Source organism: Chrysemys picta, chromosome 1 (assembly GCF_011386835.1).
Source record: "Chrysemys picta bellii isolate R12L10 chromosome 1, ASM1138683v2, whole genome shotgun sequence".
In the NCBI taxonomy this organism is placed as follows: domain Eukaryota; kingdom Metazoa; phylum Chordata; order Testudines; family Emydidae; genus Chrysemys; species Chrysemys picta.
In genome coordinates, this window is record NC_088791.1 from 171707215 (window position 1) to 171725894 (window position 18680).

Consider the following 18680-nt stretch of genomic DNA (forward strand, 5'->3'; position numbering starts at 1 on the left):
AAAAAAGTGATTTAACTGACAATGCCTTGATCTTTTGGCTTTTTAGATATTAGTTGAGCTCTTCATGAATTACATCTTTTCCCATGAAATGTGTTTATTATTATTTACTTGTATTATTATAGCACCTAGAAGCCCTGGTCACGGACCAATGCTCCACTATGCTAGGCTCCTGTTCATGAAAAGCTCACCACTTTGGAATCACCGAGACTAGATTGTGATTACTCCTAGCAGCGAGCTGCTACTCTCACACATGGTCCCACCAAAAAAAAAAAAAAAAAAAATCGATGGGACAATGCATGTAACAGCTCACCATTGGATGTAAAGAGAGGCACAATATGTCTCTACAATTTTAACATAGTATCTGAACCTTAATATTTTTACTTCTATTTAAGAAATAGTGTAATTAAATAGCTTCCCTAAACTCCGCTATGTGTAAGACCAAAATTATCAGCACCATAAGATGAATGAAAAGGAATCTAGTTATTCTAACACTACTGCAGTCCTCGAAGGCACATTAGCATCTACTGAGGGCCTGATAAGAGAAGGTTGAGTTACATGCTTAATAGTTGCAGGATGACGGTGGAATTTGCAGTTAGCAAGCTGAAGGCAAGATGGTGATATGGATACTAACATGGCCAATGTATCTATATGATTGGCGTTTACTTAGGGTGACCATGCGTCCCATTTTGACCAGGACAGTTCCTTTGTTAAGCCCTGTCCCAACCGTCCCGACTTTTTTTCCCCCAAAAGGAGGCATTTGTCAAAAAAGTGTGGTGCGATGCAGGGGGGCAAACAGAGATGCCAACCCTCTGCAGAGGATATGAAGCAGCTTTCCAGCATGGGTGGGGGCAGAGTTCTAGCCACGGGCAACAGCTTCCTGATGGGGTCCCTAGAGGTTCCAGCCACTACCAACAGCCTCGGGTGCAGGGAGCTTGGGCGAATAGCTGGAGGGGTCCCATTTTTTCTTTTGGAAATATGGTCAGCCTTGCACATCAGTGAGGCTAAAGAAAAGTATTTTTCACATGGACTGGTCTCAAGGCACAGCTGGTTTGCTGGACCAATACAGTCAACCAGAAAGTGCCCCTATCATTACTGAGGCTGGGTCCAGGTAAGCCCACATTATTATAGTGCATGATGATATGAATGAGATGCAATGCTGCAATAGGGGCCTGTACTGGTGTGAATTGTTTTAAATCAGTTTTTACCGTAGAACCACGCAACTGTCAATTTGTTACAGGTTTTATGGGACTCTAGGGTTATTGTGATGTTAGGTTTTGTTTGATTGTGACATTTTATAGCTTTATTAAAATTTTAGTACACAGCTTCCTGGTTCTTCCTTCCTTTGCAAGTACCCACACAGCAACCTATTATACAACAAACAACTTTAACAACAAAACCAACCAAACTGGGATGCCGGGGTTAGGGAGAAGAGACACAAAGCTATTACGGGCATGTCAGCTGCCCACCATGAAAAACAAAGTGTGAACAAAACATGGAAGAATACAGAGCAGTCAAATGTCTAAACGCAGAGAAGGCCAGTCTCATTAGTAGCTGTAGCAGTTGTTTGAAGTGCTCCTCCTGTTCTCCTTCCCCCTCACAGAAGGACTTTTGCCTGTGCTGCATGTGGTTGCAGGGTATACCTGTCTACTTCAGTTCATGGAGTTGTTCATTGCCCAGCCAACCCCCAACCCCCCATTTTCCAATGCCTGCAGGATGTGATACCATGGAGGAGAGATTAAGGACATTGGTGTTGGTACACGAGCAGGATGCTCCACTGGTGCTGGAGCTGTCCGAGGAGGTGACTGTGGAGTTGGCAACTACACCCTATTGGTCACTCAAGTGATCAGTCTCTCCAGGAGCATATGGTCCTGTTTCCTATAACTCCACTCTTCAATAAGGAACTTGCCCAGCAGTCTCTCCTTCCACTGCATATCTTGCTCCTCTTTCACCCCTTGTATTCAAAGTACTCTTCATTCCTGTGTGCCATTTTGCCAGACATCTCTTCCTTGGCCTTCTTGCATTTGCCCTGTTGCTGTACAGTCCTGTCATCCCACATTGTGGCTGGAAAGACGAGCCGATGTGATGCTGAAGTCCTACCAAATCTCTCTCTCTCTCTCTCTCTCTCTCTCTCACACACACACACACACACACACCTTTCTGTATTGACACACAGCCACTATTTGCAACATTTACATTTTGGTATGCTTGTATTACTTCTTCATTAATTCTCCTGTTCAGAAACTCCAGCTGTTAATATTGGAAGCCTAGACACATGCTACAATAAGACTATATTTCATTTAAAACATTTTGTTGAATTGGGCCTGGCTGAGGTAGGGTGGTATGAAGTCCTAACAAGAGAATTGTTGTAAGTATTAGTTCTAACTTTATTTCAGGCTGAAAAAGCCCCAGAGAATACAAATATTTTAGAACTACCAAAATGGAAGATAGAAAAATCTTTTCAGGCCAGTGGCAGGATTCCATCTGTCTACGCAAAGGAATTATTTAGGGGTCTTGTGACCAAAGTGGAAGGTTTAGTAAGTTACCAGGGCAGCCCTATACAATTTGCTCTTCCCAGGAATCTGAACCACTGACTAGTTTCTGCTGCATAAAAAATTTGCAATCATCTGGTAGGAGTGGAAGAAAATTAACAGGATGCAGGAGCAGAATGCAGCAGCTTGCCAGCAGCAGAGTGGATCTCCTCCTTCATCCCAGCCCAGGAAGTGTCCAATGAACATTCTTCTTGGTCTGCCCAAGCAATGAGGATCAGAAGGAATTAGCCCTAGGGACTTAATCCAGGCTGTCTGGGACAGTGATTGACTAGTCAAAGTATAAATCTATATAATTAGATCGGAGTGATTGAGTTACTGGAGATATGTACTCATGCCTGCTAATCTGGCAAGCCTTTAAGTATCTTGCAAACAAACAAAAACTGAAAATATTGTAGACACACAGCTAATGAATCTTCCAATTCTTTTTTCCCCTTTGGCATCCAAATGGACTGCATGCATTTGGGGGTGGGAGAGGGCAGGAGGAATGAGCTATGGATGTGTCATGGCTTCTTCCCTGAACCAAAGCTTAAAATATACACCCCATTGATTGCATGCCACATCCTCCACAACAATTTTAATTTGTCAGAACCCAGAAATTCTTTCCTATTAACACTACAGTTTCCCCCCCACACCAGCAACAAATGTGTCAGGTGGCAGCTACTGATCCCTGGTCCTGTGCGGCTCCCTCTCTAGGGTATTTCCTGGATCCATCCCTGTACATGTCCTCAGAAAATGGTCCCAGGATGTTCACTAACCCATCTGGCAGTATGGGCTGATCTGGGTCTTCCAGCTCTGCAGTTAGGTCCTGGGACTGCGACTCCACTGTGGAGTCACCTGCTGCTGTCTCCACTTCCTCCAGTCTGCAATTAAGATCTGACAGTTCCAGAAGGATGTTGGGGGAAGATACCCTGAGCACATGGTATCACCAAGTGCCCACTGAGCTCCACATAGCAGGGGCACATAGAGGATACATTGCCAGACCTGCCACCTGCATCCTTGGCCTTGTGGTACAGCTGCTTGATACTCTCACTGCACATCAGTCCAGTGAATGCTCAGCTGCACCAGCTTCTTCAAGATGGCTTGGAAGAGGTGAATATTTTTAAAGTGCCTACAAAAATCCATGGTCTCAGGTGTACTTACACCAGCGGTTAACTAGAACCATGGTGTGTTCCTCCAGCCAGCCAGCAGCACGCTGTGGAGTCGCCATCTTCTAGGTTGTTTGGCTGTACCAAGCTCAGAAACTGGAGCAGTGCAGAAAATGAGTGGTTAAACACGAAGCAACATTATATGAACCAAACAGGCGGCTTCTCATGCATGGAGGATGAATGGGAAGGGAGTAGGTAGAAGGGCCAGATACAGGGAATTGCAGGAAAGGACTTGCTAGACTCAAGGCCAAGTACCCATACCTTTGCTACCTTTACACTGCAAAGTGGATGGGCAGGAGGATTGGAGGTCAGGAGACATGCTAACTCATATCAGCTCAGTTCAGCACACACCTAAATGAACATCTAAGGACCATGAATGTGGATGATAAGGGGATTTGGGCAAAAACCACACAGCATGACACTCAGCACACCTGTGGTGTAGACATACCTAAGTAACTCATAAATGAATACTAAAATGTATACTGTATAGGATCAAGCTGTCTCTCAAAGTGAGACTTGTAGCTAGATTTTCAAAAGAGCTCAGCTTAAGTTCTGGTCACTTATTTAATGCTTAAAAGGGAGCAGAGACTTCTTGAAAAGCTGGTCCTACTTGTAGGTGCTGAGTTCTTATAAAAATTCTTGTCTTTAGTGACCTTCTATGGGCATTTTCTATTTCAAGAAGACACTAGAAAGAGCTTTCTTGATCTTACCTTAAAAAAAGTATAAACATTTATAGAAAAATGGGAACAAGAGTCTGATTTATTTCATTTATTATGCATGCATATTGCTTTATTATTGTATCACAGTGTATCTCTAGCCTCCTTTTGCTTTACCCCAGTTCTGACCAAATCATGGCACTTATAAATCTCTACAGTAAGATTATTTACTTTTCACTTTCCCTATTGCTAAAGCCCCATTTCTCCCCGTCCCCTGTCCAATCTCTCTGCTTTCCCTATCTTCCTCACCTGCTGCTCTGGCTACAGTATAATACTCCATCCTGGCTTACTCTCTCTCCACATTAAGTTCATACACTTTTGTTCTCAGCTTCACAGTTCCACAAAATTCTTCTTTGGACTGTATCTGACCTCTTGTTTCTTTCTACTCCATTATGCCCTATGTTCTTCCCACACTTAGGCACTTGATGATCCCTTTAGAGCCATTTCTGTGAAGTCTTGAGCACCTCATGAAGGCAATAGGAGTTAAGCATACTTAGCACCTGCCAGGAGATGCTCAGCACCTTGTAGACTGGTGCCTTTTCCTCCTTCAGTTTGGAACACCAGGCATTTTTCACACTGCCGACCTCTTTCAAATAATGTATTTGGAGGACCAGACCCTTTAGCTATAATCATCATCTCTTAGCTGGGGCCTATCATGAATAATTGCCTGTAAAGTGCCATGCAGATCAGTAGTACTATAAACGTAACTGAAAAGCCTAAGAACTTTTGTTTGTTTCAGCTATGCCCACTTACCATGAATATTCAAGCAAATGGGTTTTCCAGCAGAAAATATTCACCAAAACAATGAATTTTAAGCAAATGTTGCAGAATGTTAATCCTCAACATTCTGTTTGTTTAGTTACAAATATCTGACTCAGAAGCCTGATTCTAAAAAGTTGCACTCATCCAGTCAGAAAGACTCTCTTATCCTGTGATTTACATCTGTGACATGAAGCAATCTCACAACACAACGAATAGGTAAAGGTAGGTAAAGGCAGACGCACTGGCAAGTGAATATCTCCCTTACTCAGACACTTACCTATACAGATCAAGATTAGGTTTATGATGAAGCGATAAGGAAACAGCAGTGTCTGTCCAGCTGCCTCACCTATAAATAACTTGATTACCACCACTGGGAATACTTCGGCCTTCAAAGATACTCCCCCTTCTTCCCCCACTCTTGCAAAGCTCAAATCATTCTTCTTTAGTCTTATTTTGTTTAAGCAATGCAAAAATTCCAGTTTCTATATTTTGTTGGTTTGCTGACAGAGGAGACGCCAAAAATCTGATTCTCCCAAGTGCATATAGTTTAAATAACTGCAAAACTAAGTAGTCTGGAGAATCAGATTGGCCTCAGAAAGCAAAGAAACCCTTTTGGTCCCCGGTAAGTATGGCATGAGTCACTCTGCTACAACAATCCCGCCACATTGCAATCTTAATTGCCTCCAAATTAACAAGAGGGTTAGATGCATCTTTCTGTGAGAAAATGAATATTTCTGATGCCTGCTGCTGAATAGATTTGCAAAAGATTCCTCTGAATGCAAACCAAATCAGTACTTTAATAGGAAAACTGTCAGCTGAACAAGTTATTTAGTCATTTTGTCAATTATTTGTAATTTGTTAAATCCTTAGCATAAACTTTCTATTTCAAAACCAAAAGTGAATTTTATTTCTCATATTAAGAAGAGTCCCTTGAGCCCTCAGTTTTTCTTGGCACTTGACAGCAGCGTGATTGCACTCAGAGTTCTTACAGAGACTTGCTAAAAATCAGAGTTTCTGTTTTGTGGAATTTCTTGTGAAAATTGTCACCATTTGATGCAATCTCCCCCAAGAAAAAAAATTGCTTTAGGATTATTTCTAGTACAGTAGTGCTAAAAGGCCCCAGTCATGATCAGGGCCCCACTGTGCTGAGCACTATACAAAGAGATGGAAAAACAGTTTACAACCTAGGGCCTGAATTCTGCATTGTGCAGATGGACTGCTCTGCCCAATATCCACATAGAGCCCCACTGAATTCAGTGAGGCTATCTACAGGTGCAGCAAATCCACATGTTATACAGGTGCAGCGGTTCTCCAACTTCTGTACTGATGACCCCTTTCACATAGCAATCCTCTACGTGCGACCCCCCCCCCCCTTATAAATTAAAGACACCTTTTTATATATTTAACACCATTATAAATGCAGGAGGCAAAGCGGGGTTTGGGGTGGAGGCTGACAGCTAATGACCTCCCATGTAATAATCTCATGACCCCCTGAGGGGTCCTGACCCCCAGTTTGAGAACCCCTGCTATACAGCATGCTCAGATCTGTAAGGTGCTCAGTATTTTGGCTCTGATCCAGCATAGCATTTAATCACCTGTTTAATTTGAAGCATCTAAGTCAGGGGTTGGCAACCTTTGGCACGCGGCTCGCCAGGGTAAGCACCCTGGTGGGCCGGGCCGGTTTATTTACCTGCCGTGTCCGCAGGTTCGACCGATCACGGCTCCCACTGGCTGCGGTTCGCCGCTCCAGGCCAATGGGGGTGGCGGGAAGCAGTGCGGGCGGAGGGATGTGCTGGCTGCGGCTTCCAGTCGTCCCCCATTGGCCTGGGACGGCGAACCGTGGCCAGTGGGAGCTGCGATTGGCCAAACCTGCAGACGTGGCAGGTAAACAAACTGGCCTGGCCTGCCAGGGTGCCTACCCCGGCGAGCCGCGTGCCAAAGGTTGCCGACCCCGATCTAAGTAGTCCCGTCAATGGTGCTGCTTGGGTGCTTAATGTTAATTTCATGCCTGAATACTTTGTTAGATCAGGGCTGGCATGCTCAGCACTCAAAACTTGGTAGGATCTAGTCCTAGTGCACTAACAAACGCTCATGAGAACAGACCCACTGAACTTAATTCAGGTGAGTAAAATGACTCACATTTACAAATGGGCTTAAAACTTTGTGAATGCCTATTAACACAAAAACAAAACAAAACACACACACTTTTTTTAAACAAAGTGTCACATTTGATGGCAATGCTGCAGTCTGTACTCAGTACATTGAACCTTTAAACAAAGGTGGCGGGGAGGGGAGGGTATTGCTAAAGTACAACATTTTGATTACCTACAAAAACTAAAAAAAAGTGAGTTCTGTGACTAATATTTTGCATTCCCCTACTTACAAAAGTATTTAGCGCAAAGCATTCCAGTGAGAATCAATATATAAGTGGCAGAAGAGATTATCTCTAAAACAAAATTAAATTTAAAATAACCAGAGCTGGCATTCAATTATGTATATAAAATGAAAAAGAGCACCCCAGGAAAATTAAAACAGAAACAGGTTTGTCTGAACACCTGAGAAGGCAAGTGAAAAATACTTTACTGCACAGCGCAGTCCAGGAGGATATTGAGCAAACCCCCTCTTGGCTTTCTCTAGAACATTTGTTGCATTAAAAACAAACCTAGGAGCAGCGTTTTCTTTCTGAAACCCTTGGGTGTCCAGAGAGGCACAAAGGTCTTAAAAGTGCTGACTATGATAAGTTGCATGTTGGGATATTTCAGAAACGATCATGCAAAATGCAGCTAAAGATAGAACACAGCAGCACATGGAGGTGAGGAACAACAGATGACCTACCCGGGAAGGTACTAAACACAGCCAGGGATCACACATGGCAGTGGAGAGAATTCCCTGGGCTTTCAATCCTTTTAGAAATAAGACTGCTAAAAGACCATATATTTCTTCATGCAAGTAAATCCTTCAAATACAGTGGAGAAACTGCCACTACAATACAAGTTCCAAGACTCCTTGGGAAAAAAGTTATTTCTAAAACAGCCAAAACTGTACTTAACACGTTTCAATAAAAAGATCAAACATGCACACGAACAACAAGAACATCCAAGTAAATATTAAAAACAACAAACAGCATTTTGTAAGGGACATAAAACCTCAAACTACAGGACATAAGCCAACTTGTCACAGCTCGGGGTAAGGCACTTTCCTTGGAGGCAGAATAGCCCATAACTGCTTGCTTCTTCCTCTGCAGCATCTGCTGCTGGCAACTGTCAGAGACAGAATACTGGACTAGATGGACCATTGATCTGATCCAGTATGGCAATTTCTATGTTTTTATTTTATTGACAGGTGCAATTCATCCCCTCTCCACAAAGCAACATTTCACCAAGCTGTCACATGGTGCAGAGCTCTTGGCAGGTCTGGCCCTATTCCGGGCCAAGGCTCAGCAGCCAAGTGGCAACAAGAAGTCATGGACGGCAGCTCATGGAACACACCTGGTGAGAGAAAGGAGAAGCTGCCACTGCCCTGTGCTTGCATTCTATTTCCCCATCTGTGTTACCCAGCAAGATGGCTGTGGGGATGAGAGCACGTGGTACTGTAGCTCCTTCTACCTCCTAGGGAAGGGACTGTGCACAGACCTTGAAATAGATATGGGAAAGCATTGAGATTAGAGCTGAACAAAACTTTTTTCCATTCGCTGGCAGTTCCAAAACAAGTTTGGTTCAGGTCAAACAATTGGAAAATTTCCAAACACTTTAGTGAACAATAAAAAATTCTGCTTTTGGTGGAACAAAACTAAATGTTGTTTGACCAGAAGTGTTTTGTTTCTGGTCATATTTAAAGGGCTCAATTCACAAAATGGCCAGAGGAAGAGGTATAAAAGGTGCACTCCTTATTGAAACTTTTAGCCCAGTGGTTAGGGCTCTCACTGAGATTGTGGGAAAACCAGGTCTAATTCCTCCCTCTGCCTAATGTGGAGCAGGGATTGGCATTTGTTTCTCCCATCTCCTAAGACAAGACCCCAACCATGGGACTATGGGGCATTGTGGGGCAGGTTTTTGTTGCTGAAGCTGTTGTGCTTTGCATTAATACTTCATCCTGGCAAGGCTGTAGTGTAGACCCAAGCTCACATCCCTACTTCACAGGACTAGTCAAATATTTTATATGAAATGGAACCACTTCAACAGGAGAGACTGAGAAAGAATACTTGAATACCCAGGTCTCCTGCATCTAGAAGTTTGACTGGAAAAAAAGGCATATGTTTTTAAGTGTGGGTAATTAGCCACTGGAACAATTTACCAAAGGTCATGGTGGATTCTCCATCACAGGCAATTTTAAAGTCAAGATTGGATTTTTTTTTTCTAAAAAGATCTGCTCTAGGAATTATTTGGGGGAAGTTCTGTGGCCTGTGTTACATGGGAGGCCAGCCTAGATGATCACAATTGTCCCTTCTGGCTTTGGACTCTATGAAGTTATATTTATGTAACCCTTCTGCCCCTCTAAGTTGGCAGCAACAAGGGCCGGGTTCAGTATCTAGGGGGTCCGTTTCAATAACACAATGCAAAACCGGCTTGAGCCCCCACCCAGTGACCTGGGACAATTACATACCACCCCCCGGGCGCCTCTAGGAGGCAACACTTCCCCTCTCGCAAGCACGGAGTCTGAGTGTAGCAAAAGCCTTTTAATAAAGGAGGGAAACAATGCGGCATTATGTCAGGGAAACACCACAAACAGGATTCATAACACAAACCATGAGCAAAAGACCCACTTCCAAGTAAGTTTGGCAGTGTCCTTTTCCCCTCTGGGTCTTAAGTCCAATCACCCCAAAGTCCAACAACGCCAAAGTCTCTGTCCCTGGTCAGTGCTGCCCCAGAGTTCGAAAGTTTATCTGCAGAGTTTTACCCCCCCCCCCAGCCTGGGCAGAAATGGGGAGGGCACATGGGGTGTTAAGGGGCACCTTACGTGGTCCGAGGCCGACTGCCCCACCTCTCCATGGAGTTCTGCTGCAGCCTTTACCACGAATGACTCCGCTCTACCCGCCGCGCCGCTCCTCCAGCCGTCCCCGTAAACTGCTCTGCTCTGCTCCCAGTTCCATGCTCTGCTATTCAACAGTGTGTGTGTGTGTGGGGGGGGTAGTGCTATTGGTGTTCCAGGCCCTCAAAAGGGGCCCATACCATCAGGTACACATACCTATCCCGAACCTCTCTCAATTCACGGGGTTTTGTAACCCATGCCCCTTGTCTAGCAAGTGCTACTTAGTTACTGGTGAGTCCTTCTGTCATACAATAGTTCCACTGGCCTTGATTCACAGAATCAGGGTAACAAAACTTTATTCTTCCTGCCCCAACAACAGAGAAACTGGGGATCCCACACCAGCCAAAGCCAAACCACTTTCAGTTGTTGTTGTCCCAAGCTAGGCAGGTGGGTGTGCCTATGAAAACAAGATCAGCCCCTTAAGTTCTTTTCCACCCTTGCCATAATTCACCACCAGATATCAGGGTAGAGCTCATCCTGACTCTGCTTACATTTGTAAGACGGGTACCATCACTTCCTTTTGGGGCCATTTTGTGAATGGTACTAGAGGCCCCTTGTGAATCTAGCTCAAAAAATTGTTTAATCAAAACTATTCAGCAAATTGGTATAAGATTTGCAAGTAGTTTATTTGCTCCCCCCCCCAAAAAAATGCAGTCAACCTGAAACTATTTTCTCGAGCTATTTCACCCACTCAAGTAAGCTCTGATCTCGACTAAGGAAACTAGAGGGAAAGGAAAGGGATGTTGGTTGGTGGCAGCTTGCTAATGGGATGTTTACATAAAAGAACAACAGCGCATGTAAAGTAATCAGCATCTCCTGATAAAACAATCATACATACAAAGAAGTCCTGTTTGCATAGCACCAACACTGTATCATGTATAAATATTAACAATGTACTTCACAAAGGATATAAGATGTTATTTAAGAACACAGGGTCTGATTCCCCTCTCACAGGAACCAGTATGAAGCAGCAGTAACTCAACTGAATTCAATGGGGTTACTGGTTTTATGCTTCTGTGAGAGGCAAGATTCAGCTTCAAAGGCTGTGTATTTTTCTGGACAGAAAGACAGATAGGAGGAAAAAAGGTACATGTGCCCGTCAACAAAGTCTGTATCCTAATTTTGAAGTGAAGAGGTTTTCCTGTTATAAAATTGGCCACCTAATTTCATCATCTAATAGAATTCTCCAGACAGACACGTCATTTTATTATTTTCTTCATATTCATTTTTATAAATTAAAATAAAATTCATCATCCATTTCCTCTATGGTGGAGTTCTATTTTAACAAAGCATGTTTAGACCTTGGTGAGGCCGGATATATAGACATCACATTACAACCTAGTTACAATTTTTTTTGCGCATGCATTGCTATACAGTGCTAGAAGAACTATTATTCTAGCTAATTAAATTTCTAGTCCAGCTCATATTGAAATAACTCATAGCATAACACCCAATAAATGATTTTGAAGCCTTATAGATGGATTCCCAATGTTTAAAGGATGGTGAGATAATATTGGCTCTAGGACCCAGACTAGTAATTTCCAGCTCTCCAGACAGTTCAGAGGGGCCACAACATAAAACAAACATCGGTCCACATGCTCTTTTATGAATAAGCAGGAGTAAAGATTTAGCAAATGGAGTGTGAGGAGACTAAAATGGTTGTTTACAGGGGCACCGACCCACCGGACTGCTTACCGTGCTGCTGCACACAAAAGGTAGTTTGCATTTTGTTGCAAACGCTGTGCTGTAATGGCCTGATACAGCTCAGGACTTGTCTAGAAGGTAAGTTAGTGCATGGCAACCTGTACTTCTACAGTGCATTAGCGTGCTGTGCTCTAACTGGCCTAGTGGACTCACACTAAAATTTCGTAGGTCCTGTGTTTCAAACATTAGCACACTAATGGCACATGCACTCCTGGCAATTGTTCCAGCTTCCAACATAAATGTACTGATTGCTCAGTAACCTTTCAGTCTGTTGAAACACAACTAGGGTGACCAGATGTTCTGATTTTATAGGGACAGTCCCTATATTTGGAGGGTTGTATTATATCAGTGCCTATTGCCCCCCACCCCATCCCGATTTTTCACACTTATTGTCTGGTCATCCTTGGCACAACATTCTCCCTTCTTAAGGCTTCAATTCAGCCCCATTCTGCAAAGCAGGTAAGCACAAAGTTTTAGTGCATCCTCAAGTGTTTTGTTGCATAGAAAGAGACACCTACATCCTTGCCCATACCTGCTTTGCTGAATTGGGCTCTAATACCAGCAATACCTCCCCTTAGGAGAGAAGGAGGGTATCATTCAATCAACCGTAGGAGTTGCTTTTCAACGCTTTGGTTAAGTGGAGTGTCTGCCAAATTTACGATTGTGCAACACAAAGCAGATAGTATGGATGCCAGAAGCCCCCTCATCATCTGCAAATGTATTGACTGTTGTGACAGCGGTGGACAGAATTTGAAGTGCACCAGGGAGAACAGGAAGGAAAGGGAGTGGGTAGTCAAACAATGGAATGGAAACTTTGCACATTGCTTTCAGTCCATTTTAAGTCTTTTTAGTGCTTAACTGTTGGAAAGTCCCCTTATGAAGGAATCCAAATTCCCTGTATCGCACACAGTAGAGAGCAGCTTCAGCTTTTGTAGGGGAAGAGAATACAATGACCTACCTTGCTTGCAGTCAGTCAAGATAATGATTAAACCAGAACTTGGCACATGAAGTAATCTGCAACAGAGCAGTAGAGCTACCAAAGACGTGATGCCAGAAAGCATCACTTCGATAAAAAGCAACTGCAACACTCCTAAAATCTCTGAACAACAGCAAGAAAGGAAAGGGCTGTGGTCAGATTGCTCCAGACTTTTCTCTTATAGAAAGCCTCACATAGTTATAAACAGCCAACCACAGCTGACTCCAGGCCAGCTCTTGTTATTAGGTTGGTCATCTTTACCTGTTCACTGCTTTCAATATCTTCCTGATCCTCTACGACACTTCCATTCACATTTCCATCATCCTTGCCCATGTGTGCTAGAGACTCTGATATCACCCCGCAGTTCATCAAATACCAGTTTTGCAAAGAATGAAAAAATAATGAAGAGGCCGTGGGAGATAAAAGCTGCTGAATTCCTCTTCTGTTCTTACTCTCACCTTACTCACTCTCACTGACAATTCCTGTGTTACCTCCCCACTCTCTGATACCTACCAATGAGAATTTCTTTCAGAGGATTCTGTTTTGTTCGTAATCTTAGACAGATACAATTGGCACATGTTTTCTTCTCAGGCGAAGGAAAACACCATTATTCCCATAAAAATAGATCTGAACACGTATCCTTTCTTGACCTTTAAGAATGTGCAGCTAGTTTCTGTATGTTTACTGGACTGCTAACATATATTTGGTTTTTCCTGCAGCACCCCAGCACCGAGGTCTTACTTGGACTTCACCAGGGTATGTATTTGGAATCTGTTCTTCCCAGCTTTTTTACTCTGAGCAGATGAAGCAGTTCATTAGGTCACTTCTGGTTGTAATGGACATCATAATGGCAGAGCAGGTCACTGCTCTGTTTACCTGTGCACATGTAATAGCTTCGCTATATTCTATAATTAACTTAGGATTCTGTGACATGGTTTCTTTAAAATGGCCATTTCCCCCGCCCCCTTTTCTTGTATGCAGTTCTCTACTAACAAAAGGCCATATCCTGACCCCTTCTGACAGGGTGGTAAAGGACAATCTAACCCTCCATGGGCACATAAGTTTACCCCAATCCACTCCACAGTGCTGGCCATGATAGGGCCAAGATTTCACCCTGCAAGAGAAGGGGTAAGCTTATTGTCTGTAAAATAAGTCAGATCTCAGAAATGCTTTACAGGTGTCTGCCCATCCAGAAATAACAATGGGGATTAAGCTTGTGCTTAAATCCCAAACTGCTGAATTGGTGCCAAAAGAGACCAGCAAAGTCACCTTTTCCCAAATTTAAAGTAGCATTGCCTAACATAAGTGGTGCAAGGACCACCATCAGACCTCACTACCAATAGAGTAGTTATTTATTTTTGGATCCCAATAGCATGCTTAGTATTTTACAGAGCAGAGAAGACTCCAGTACTACCCACAGGCAACTTAAGTGTTCCTGGCCAGATTTTGCCACTTTTGTACTCACTCTGATTGGTACCTTACTCCCAAGTATTCTGACTGAAACCAATGGAGTATAGTACTACATAGTATGAGTAAAGGTGGCAGAGTCTGGAAGTAAGTAAGCCAACAAAAACCACAACCACAATGGACAGAAATAAGACAAAAGTAATCGCATCAGGATGAACAGAATTGGTCTGACAAGGTATTATAAAAAAGGAATAAAGATATGGAAAAAGAATACAGTAAGACACAAAACAGATTAGTATATTAATTTATTTGCATTAGCTGATTTTATTGCACCTTCCGAGCACATGTCCTAAAGTTTTGTGTTTGGAGTTAAAGGTGGGATGGCTATTTTGAGCCTTTCTATTGATATTGCTGGCCAACATGGATTTTATAGTTAAATAGAGATGGGGAAATACACAACCCTCTGCCATCTGGAAGGTGCTAGCAGCCTCCAAACCTCCAGTGAATTTGGAAGATGTGTTTTAAATGTTGATAGTGTAACAGTGTAAGCCTCTTCAGCACACCCTTTTGTGGCAAAGTATGGCCTTAAACTTCTCTTTGATGAAATAACAATGAAGTTACTAACAGACAAGTAAAAGCCAAACTCTCTAATTAGTGTATCTCCATTTAATACAGCATTCTAAGAGAAGCACTGCACTTGAACAATGAGTTAAAGATGCTTACCTCAAAGTCTTGAGAAAACATGAGTCCCAAAACAACAAATCTGAGTCTGGTGAGATCAAGGCCTCAAGTTTCTCCACTGCCTGGAAAGCTTTGCAGCAGTTCCCCTGCTAGCTCAGGGTCTATCCCAGGTGTCCCTGCCTCTCTGCTAAAATAGCTCTTCTCCTTGGGGCTGGGTTATAATTTAGCTAGCTGTAGCATAGGACCTAATCAGCTTCTCCCTCAGATGGCCCTCTTTTCCAAAATTAATCTTGAAGCTAGGAAGGTCCAGCAGGCAGGCATCTCCTAGTATCTGCCCTGGCTGCTGCAAGGAACAGAGGCAGTCTTTATACTGACCTCTTTCTCCCAGCTCATCCCCAAAACATTGGACAAGAGGGGAGCCTTGCCCCATCCTCTGTGCTAAGTTCCTAGCCCTGGAGTCCTTAAAGATATAGTGATAAGATTTCCTTCCATGCATCATTATTCCCACTTTCTCTCTATCTATATTGCCTTCAGGTTTTGTGTGTGTGTGAAAGAGAGAGAGAGAGAGACACACACACACACACACACACACATACTTCTAGCCACTAGGTCTGACCACTATGCAGTGCTGCCTTTAAAAGCCTGACTATGCCATCACAAGCAGCTATGTAGAAACCCCAACACAAATAGCTGCTCCAGCATTCTTCTGCACTAGAACAGTTTAATGTGAACTCAGACTTCTTTCTTTTTTAATAGAAAGTTGATCAGATTAGAATGGCGCTAAAGAACAATGTGTCTGACCCTCCACAAAATCCTAAGGCCAGGACTGTGTTTAGTAGTACAATCGCAGTGGGGAGGTGCCATTTGAATTTGAAAATTTAGGGCCATGCGTGAGGGAGAAAATTATTTTTCAGGCCCACTCCAAAATGCTAAAAGGTGGCTCTGGTTGGAAGACTGCAGTAACTGCAAAATTGAATTCCTTTGTGTAATGGACTAATGATAAAATATTGCCGGCCTCTTTTAAATGCCACAGGGAATGGATGCCAATATGTCATCCCTGAGATTGGTACATTCATCCATTCATCCCTCTGGTGTTATCTGATTCTTCACATAACCTACAGTGGAGTCTGGAGTTTGAAATCAAAGATTTAAATGCCTCAAAGGACATAGCTAGACAGCCAACTACTGTATATCCTTGAGGTGCTCTTACAAGAGCTCCATGATGTACAATGCCAAAAGGAAGCAGAGAGAGATCTATGAAATCAGTTGACACAAGGTACTTCTGTCATCGTTAAAAAGAAGTGGGGTTATCTCACTGCTATGCTCAGGTGAGAAAAAACCTGACATTTCTCAAAAGGGACATGATTAAAGAGATAAAGTAACCGAAGAGCCACCGCTGTCTCCATAATCTTTTCCCACAATGTGAAGATTAATGATAGGATGATAGATGGCCAATTCATTGGGAAAAAATGATGTTTTCCTTATTTCCTTTGTTTTAAGCAAAGGATTCAGATGGTGTTTTAAGCAACTGCACACATTTCCCCAGTCTCAGTAAGGATTTCATTTTTAATGTATATGAACATATAAGGCAGATGTTAAAAATCTAAATACATAAATAACCATGCAGAGGCTATAAGCCTAAACAAAATTAGCCAAGGGTTCAGGTTGCAGGCAGGATGGATTAAAACAATCCATGGCCCTACACACTCTATGACATAGAGGCCTTGGCTGCCCAATCCCCAGGCTGTGACCCACCTCCCATGTGAAAGGAGAGGGGTAGGATCTGTCCCAAGGAGCAAGAAGGGGAGGGATAGTTCAGTGGTTTGAGTATTGGCCTGCTAAACCCAAGGTTGTGAGTTCAATCCTAGAGGGGGGCCACTTAGGGACCTGGGGGAAAATCAGTACTTGGTCCTGCTAGTGAAGGCAGGGGGCTGGACTTGATGACCTTTCAGGGTCTCTTCCAGCTCTATGAGATAGGTATAAGAAACAGCATGGGGGTTCATCTATACCTTCATATGGTTTTACATGAGAGTCTAGATTCAGATTGATATTCCTCCCATCATGTATGGCCACAATCCTGCAAAGATTTACATATGTGCGTAGTTTTAAACATGCAAGTAGTCCCATTGACTTCAAGACCCATTGATTGCCATGTTATAATTCAGGACTTTAGACTCCTGTCACAGGCTGAAACCTACCCTCTCCAGTAGTGTAAGTTCTATGCTCCCAGAACAACAACAAAAAAGTAGACGCTTTTAGTTCTCCCCTTTGTGGGGCATAAACAAGGTCTAAATAAAGTCTTTTGGTCTAAGCAAGAAAATAAAGTCTCTTTCTGAGTGGAGTCTGTTCTCTTCCCTTCACAAATGGCCTCTCCTTCATTCCTCCTGTATTACCTGGCAGCCAGGCTTGGCAGATTAATGAGTTCCAGCTGCATTCCCTCCCTATCCCACTCTAAACTATTGATTGAGAGGCAATCAGGGGTTTTTTCCTACCATTTTCTGCACTTTGAAAGAAAAGTAAACTTCTGGGAACTAGAGTTAGCAGCACTTTTATACAGTAGGGATGAAGGAACCAGTGTAGAAAAGATAAGGCTGACCCACCTCCATCTTCTTGGCTCCGAGTATGGCCATGTCTCCTTTTGCATGATACTCCAATAGACTCCCAATTCCCACACATGCAAAACTACCTGAATCTTTTCTCCCCCACACCCTCACCTTTCTTGCTTCCTTCATATTCCTTCATCCCCCCCTCCCTCAACTCTTCCAAGACTCCTGGCTCCCTCAATGTACATTTAATGATTATGCAACCCAGCACCTCTGTTAACCTCTTCCTGAGGTTCCCCTCATCTCTGGGGAATTCAGACAGTGTACTTTAAGATGACTAACGTACTCTGGAATGCCTAGATCAGCACATACAGAACTGAGTTCAACAGCAGCCTGGGCTCCGGAGAGCAACTGCCGGAGTTGCTGGGCCCCATAATCTGATTTTCAAAGGTAGTGAGGGTAGATAACCAACTGTAGAGATGGGAAGGAGGCAAAATTTAGGAAGGTGAAGGACTGACAATGGGTTTGTAATGAGGAAAGGAGCTGGGGTGGAAAACTATTGATAAAAGTAGGATCTTAGAGTTCTTTCCTCAAATCAAATCAGTATCTATTCAGGGATCACCCTTATTCTGTAGCTTAGAATCTGTAAAAGACATCCAAGGTTACACCACAGCAGGGCAAGTCCCCTTGGCTTGTAATAAACAAATCAAGGGACCCCCTGAGGTATTGGGACTGCAATTCAAACACTCTGTTGTCTGTCAGGTTATGGAAGAGCAAAAAGATCCATCCATAATGGATGTGCTGTGTTAATGGGCATTCAGGAGTCACCCTGAGCAAATGCCATTAAAAAGTGCAGTCTAAGAGGATTATATTTATATGTATACATATCTAAGATTTATTATACCATGTAAAAGGCCAGATACAATAGAAGGAACATGACTAGATAGAAATGCATTGCTGAAAAAGAAGCAAAAGGTTTGGGTAGGATAACAGATATCTTAGTTACAAAGGGAAGAGTGAAAGCCTCTGGGTTCCATTTGATACTGGAACACACTGGCTTCCACCAACATATCCCAGGCCTGCAGGAGTCCTGCAGCTAAAAGTCTTTCTAGTGGAAAGTCACAGTAGAATAAAGCTGTGCCCCTGCTCAGGCAGAAGGCATGTTGGGA

The 18680-nt window shown here is 43.2% G+C and overlaps 1 long non-coding RNA gene across 1 annotated transcript in view; it reads right to left on the reverse strand.

The window, feature by feature from the left end:
* LOC135976991 (uncharacterized) overlaps positions 1-15350 on the reverse strand; it is a 59429-nt gene extending 44079 nt beyond the window's left edge. The window contains exon 1 of the long non-coding RNA XR_010594286.1: positions 15011-15350. This is a non-coding gene — a long non-coding RNA (uncharacterized LOC135976991). The remainder of the gene's footprint in view (positions 1-15010) is intronic.
* Between the last annotated feature and the right edge of the window lie 3330 nt (positions 15351-18680).